This window comes from Procambarus clarkii, chromosome 87 (genome assembly GCF_040958095.1).
Source record: "Procambarus clarkii isolate CNS0578487 chromosome 87, FALCON_Pclarkii_2.0, whole genome shotgun sequence".
In the NCBI taxonomy this organism is placed as follows: Eukaryota; Metazoa; Arthropoda; class Malacostraca; order Decapoda; family Cambaridae; genus Procambarus; species Procambarus clarkii.
The window spans coordinates 14,328,815-14,336,058 of record NC_091236.1 but is presented as its reverse complement, the minus strand read 5'-3'; positions in this window follow the sequence as shown (position 1 = coordinate 14,336,058).

Below are 7,244 nucleotides of genomic sequence, written 5' to 3'. Positions count from 1 at the left end.
TAAAACAAATGAAACATTTAATTGCTTAAAAAGTGAATTAGGTAGTCCAAGAATGTAGGCATACCTTGCCGAGTCTCTATAGGACATAAGCAAGGGTTTCCCACTAAATGAATATGATACTTACAGAATTAGTAAACTTTGTGCGCTGTAAAAAGAAAGCTAATTCCCTACCTAAGTAAATATCATCATCTCTGACCGACGTATAGGGGTGCGAGTGTCAACTGGTGACGAGAACTGCTGCTGAGGTCCCAACTCAGCAACGAAGTCCGTGCTTGAGGATCTATGGCCCTTTTATCCTCCTTCGGTCGGATTTCAGAAGATAGGGTGCTTTGACCCGAAGACAAACCAAAGTACCAGGGTGCCACAATGATCTGCCGATAATGTGAGAAATATCCTAGGGACATAAGGTGGTAAACACGAGTAATAACACGGAGGGAGAGATGACCAATTACGAGAATGACTGCAGCCTACAGTCACCACGTAATCCAAAGTTATCTTACACTCACCATATGCTACTCTCGGAATGCACAATACACACAGCACCATATAAATATAAAAATTAATGATAATATTGAAAAGCTACTTTAGCAAAGCGAGGTACGCTTACCACAAATTGACGTTCTGGTACTAGTACCTGAAGCTCCGTGGACAGGCCCCCATTAAAATTAAATGTGACGGGAAAGTGTTGGAGTGTAGATGTTCGGCAGTCCTCCAATGGCAGGTGTCAATGCCTAGTCACACTTACAAAAAAAAATATAGACTGCTTGCCTGTTGTCTGTGCGAAGTGAGAGGGAGGAACACGTAAAACACAAAATATGAACAATGAAACTTTAATATATTTACTTTAAACATAAATGAAAATAAAGACAAATCTCGGGGAATTAAAAATTCAATGAAAATATTAAAGAACTGCAAAGACAATGTGAGACACAATAATACAACAGAGAAAATGTAAAAATGGTGCTGAGAATATCGGCTATGGCTGAAACCTCCCTTCGTATACAAGATAATGAGCGCCAGAGAGCTAATAACGCCAGAGAGAGATGTCAACGCTAAGAGCACAAGGAATATTCTGAAGTTGATAGCTGGTCAGGCTCAGACGTCGACTCGGGTAGAGGGCGCTGAGGTGCGCCCTCATATATATATATATGTCGTACCTAGTAGCCAGAACGCACTTCTCAGCCTACTACGCAAGGCCTCATTTGCCTAATAAGCCAAGTTTTCATGAATTAATAGTTTTTTGATTGCCTAACCTACCTAACCTAACCTAACCTAACTTTTTCGGCTACCTAACCTAACCTAACGTATAAAGATAGGTTAGGTTAGGTTAGGTAGGGTTGGTTAGGTTCGGTCATATATCTACGTTAATTTTAACTCCAATAAAAAAAAATTGATCTCATACATAATGAAATGGGTAGCTTTATCATTTCATAAGAAAAAAAATAGAGAAAATATATTAATTTAGGAAAACTTGGCTTATTAGGCAAATCGGGCCTTCCATAGTAGGCTGAGAAGTGAGTTCTGGCTACTAGGTACGACATATATATATATATATATATATATATATATATATATATATATATATATATATATATATATATATATATATATATATATATATATATATATATGTCGTACCTAGTAGCCAGAACTCACTTTTTGGCCTACTATTCAAGGCCCGATTTGCCTAATAAGCCAAGTTTTCCTGAAATAATATATTTTTTCTATTTTTTTTCTTATAAAATGATAAAGCTACCCATTTCATTATGCATGAGGTCAATTTTTTTTTATTGGAGTTAAAATTAACGTAGATATATGACCGAACCTAACCAACCCTACCTAACCTAACCTAACCTATCTTTATAGGTTAGGTTTGGTTAGATAGCCGAAAAAGTTAGGTTAGGTTAGGTTAGGTAGGTTAGGTATTCGAAAAACAAATAATTCATGAAAATTTGGCTTATTAGGCAAATCGGTCCTTGCATAGTAGGCTGAGAAGTGCGTTCTGGCTACTAGGTACGACATATATATATATATATATATATATATGTATATATATATATATGTCGTACCTAGTAGCCAGAACTCACTTCTCAGCCTACTATGCAAGGCCCGATTTGCCTAATAAGCCTAGTTTTCATGAATTAATGTTTTTTCGACTACCTAACCTACCTAACCTAACCTAACCTAACGTTTTCTTCTACCTAACCTAACCTAACCTATAAAGATAGGTTAGGTTAGGTTAGGTAGGGTTGGTTAGGTTCGGTCATATATCTACATTAATTTTAACTCCAATAAAAAAAATTGACCTCATACATAATGAAATGGGTAGCTTTATCATTTCATAAGAAAAAAATTAGAGAAAATATATTAATTCAGTAAAACTTGGCTTATTAGGCAAATCAGGCCTTGCATAGTAGGCTGAGAAGTGAGTTCTGGCTACTAGGTACGACATATATATATATATATATATATATATATATATATATATATATATATATATATATATATATATATATATGTCGTACCTAATAGCCAGAACGCACTTCTCAGCCTACTATTCAAGGCCTGATTTGCCTAATAAGCCAAGTTTTCATGAATTAATGTTTTTTCGTCTACCTAACCTACCTAACCTAACCTAACCTAGCTTTTTTTGGCTACCTAACCTAACCTTACCTATAAATATAGGTTAGGTTAGGTTAGGTAGGGTTGGTTAGGTTCGGTCATATATCTACGTTAATTTTAACTCCAATAAAAAAAAATTGACCTCATACATAGAGAAAAGGGTTGCTTTATCATTTCATAAGAAAAAAATTATAGTAAATATATTAATTCAGGAAAACTTGGCTTATTAGGCAAATCGGGCCTTGAATAGTAGGCTGAGAAGTGAGTTCTGGCTACTAGGTACGACATATATATATATATATATATATATATATATATATATTTATGTCGTACCTAGTAGCCAGAACGCACTTCTCAGCCTACTATGCAAGGCCCGATTTGCCTACTAAGCCAAGTTTTCATGAATTAATTGTTTTTCGACTACCTAACCTACCTAACCTAACCTAACCTAACTTTTTCGGCTACCTAACCTAACCTAACCTAACCTATAAAGATAGGTTAGGTTAGTTTAGGTAGGGTTGGTTAGGTTCGGCATATATATATATATATATATATATATATAGGTTCGATATATATATATATATATATATATATATATATATATATATATATATATATATATATATATATATATATATATATATATATATATATATATATATGTCGTACCTAATAGCCAGAACGCACTTCTCAGCCTACTATGCATTGCCCGATTTGCCTAATAAGCCAAGTTTTCATGAATTAATATATTTTCTCTAATTTTTTTCTAATGAAATGATAAAGCTACCCATTTCATTATGTATGAGGTAATTTTTTTTTTATTGGAGTTAAAATTAACGTAGATATATGACCGAACCTAACCAACCCTACCTAACCTAACCTAACCTATCTTTATAGTTTAGGTTAGGTTAGGTAGCCGAAAACGTTAGGTTAGGTTAGGTTAGGTAGGTTAGGTAGTCGAAAAACAATTAATTCATGAAAACTTGGCTTATTAGGCAAATCTGGCCTTGCATAGTAGGCTGAGAAGTGCGTTCTGGCTACTAGCTACGACATATATGCAGTATATATATATATATATATATATATATATATATATATATGTCGTTCCTAGTAGCCAGAACGCACTTCTCAGCCTACTATGCAAGGCCCGATTTGCCTAATAAGCGAAGTTTTCCTGAATAAATATATTTTCTCTAATTTTTTTCTAATGAAATGATAAAGCTACCCATTTCATTATGAATGAGATCAATTTTTTTTTATTGGAGTTAAAATTAACGAAGATATATGACCGAACCTAACCAACCCTACCTAACCTAACCTAACCTATCTTTGTAGGTTAGGTTAGGTAGCCGAAAAAGTTAGGTTAGGTTAGGTAGGTTAGGTAGTCGAAAAACAATTAATTCATGAAATCTTGGCTTATTAGGCAAATCGCGCCTTGCATAGTAGTCTGAGAAGTGCGTTCTGGCTACTAGGTACGACATATATATATATATATATATATATAGACATATGTCGTACCTAGTAGCCAGAACGCACTTATCAGCCTACTATGCAAGGCCCGATTTGGCTAATAAGCCAAGTTTTCATGAATTAATATATTTTCTCTAATTTTTTTCTTATGAAATGATAAATCTACCCATTTCATTATGTATGAGGTCAATTTTTTTTATTGGAGTTTAAATTAACGTAGATATATGACCAAACCTAACCAACCCTACCTAACCTTACCTAACCTATCTTTATAGGTTAGGTTAGGTTAGGTAGCCGAAAAAGTTAGGTTAGGTTAGGTTAGGTAGGTTAGGTAGTCGAAAAACAATTAATTCATGAAAACTTGGCTTATTAGGCAAATTAGGCCTTGCATAGTAGGCTGAGAAGTGAGTTCTGGCTACTAGGTACGACATATATATATATATATATATATATATATATATATATATATATATATATATATATATATATATATATATATATATATATATATATATATATATATATATATATATATATATATATATATATATATATATATATATATATATATATATATATGTCGTACCTAATAGCCAGAACGCACTTGTCAGCCTACTATGCAAGGCCCGATTTGCCTAATAAGCCAAGTTTTCCTGAATTAATTTAATTTCTCAATTTTTTTTCTTATGAAGTGATAAATCTACCCATTTCATTATGTATGAGGTCAATTTTTTTTATTGGAGTTTAAATTAACGTAGATATATGACCAAACCTAACCAACCCTACCTAACCTAACCTAACCTATCTTTATAGGTTAGGTTAGGTTAGGTAGCCGAAAAAGTTAGGTTAGGTTAGGTTAGGTAGGTTAGGTAGTCGAAAAACAATTAATTCATGAAAACTTGGCTTATTAGTCAAATTGGGCCTTGCATAGTAGGCTGATAAGTGAGTTCTGGCTACTAGGTACGACATATATATATATATATATATATATATGTCGTACCTAGTAGCCAGAACGCACTTCTCAGCCTACTATGCTAGGCCCGATTTGCCTAATAAGCCAAGTTTTCATGAATTAATTGTTTTTCGACTACCTAACCTACCTAACCTAACCTAACCTAACTTTTTCGGCTACCTAACTTAACCTAACCTATAAAGATAGGTTAGGTTAGGTTAGGTAGGGTTGGTTAGGTTCGGTCATATATCTACGTTAATTTTAACTCTAATAAAAAAAAATTTACCTCATACATAATGAAATGGGTAGCTTTATCATTTCATAAGAAAAAATTTAGAGAAAATATATTAATTCAGGAAAACTTGGCTTAATAGGCAAATCGGGCCTTGCATAGTAGGCTGAGAAGTGCGTTCTGGCTACTAGGTACGACATATACATATATATATATATATATATATATATATATATATATATATATATATATATATATATATATATATATATATATATATATATATATATGTCGTACCTAGTAGCCAGAACGCACTTCTCAGCCTACTATGCAAGGCCCGATTTGCCTAATAAGCCAAGTTTTCATGAATTAATTGTTTTTCGACTACCTAACCTACCTAACCTAACCTAACCTAACATTTTCGGGTACCTAACCTAACCTAACCTATAAAGATAGGTTAGGTTAGGTTAGGTAGGGTTGGTTAGGTTCGGTCTTATATCTACGTCAATTTTAACTTCAATAAAAAAAAATTGACCTCATACATAATGAAATGGGTAGGTTTATCATTTCATAAGCAAAAACATAGAGAAAATATATTAATTCATGAAAACTTGGCTTATTAGGCAAATCGGGCCTTGCATAGTAGGCTGAGAAGTGCGTTCTGGCTATTAGGTACGACATATATATATATATATATATATATATATATATATATATATATATATATATATATATATATATATATATATATATATATATATATATATATATATATATATATATATATATATATATGTCGTACCTAGTAGCCAGAACGCACTTCTCAGCCTACTTTGCAAGACCCGATTTGCCTAATAGGCCAAGTTTTCATGAATTAACTGTTTTTCGACTACCTAACCTACCTAACCTAACCTAACTTTTTCGGCTACCTAACCTAACCTGACAAGTCTCCACCATCACAGACTGTACAACATGGCCACCAGTTAACACCCTGAGAAGTCCCCCACCATCACAGTCTGTACAACATGGTCACCAGTTAACACCCTGACAAGTCTCCACCATCACAGTCTGTACAACATGGTCACCAGTTAACGCCCTGAGAAGTCCCCACCATTACAGTCTGTACACCATGGTCACCAGGTAACACCCTGAGAAGACTACACCATCACAGACTGTACACCATGGTCACCAGTTAACACCCTGAGAAGACTACACCATCACAGACTGTACACCATGGTCACCAGTTAAGGCTCTGAGAAGACTACACCATCACAGTCTGTACACCATCGTCACCAGTTAACGCTCTGAGAAGACTACACCGTCACAGACTGTACACCATGGTCACCAGTTAACACCCTGAGAAGTCTCCACCATCACAGACTGTACACCATGGTCACCAGTTAACACCCTGAGAAGTCTCCACCATCACAGACTGTACACCATGGTCACCAGTTAACACCCTGAGAAGTCTCCACCATCACAGACTGTACACCATGGTCAGCAGTTAACACCCTGAGAAGTCTCCACCATCACAGTCTATACACCATGGTCACCAGTTAACGCCCTGAGAAGTGTCCACCATCACAGTCTATACACCATGGTCACCAGTTAACGCTCTGAGAAGACTATACCATCACAGTCTATACACCATGGTCACCAGTTAACGCCCTGAGAAGTCTCCACCATCACAGACTGTGCACCATGGTCACCAGTTAACACCCTGAGAAGACTACACCATCACAGACTGTACACCATGGTCACCAGTTAACACCCTGAGAAGTCTCCACCATCACAGACTGTACACCATGGTCACCAGTTAACACCCTGAGAAGTCTCCACCATCACAGACTGTACACCATGGTCACCAGTTAACACCCTGAGAAGTCTCCACCATCACAGACTGTACACCATGGTCAGCAGTTAACACCCTGAGAAGTCTCCACCATCACAGTCTATACACCATGGTCA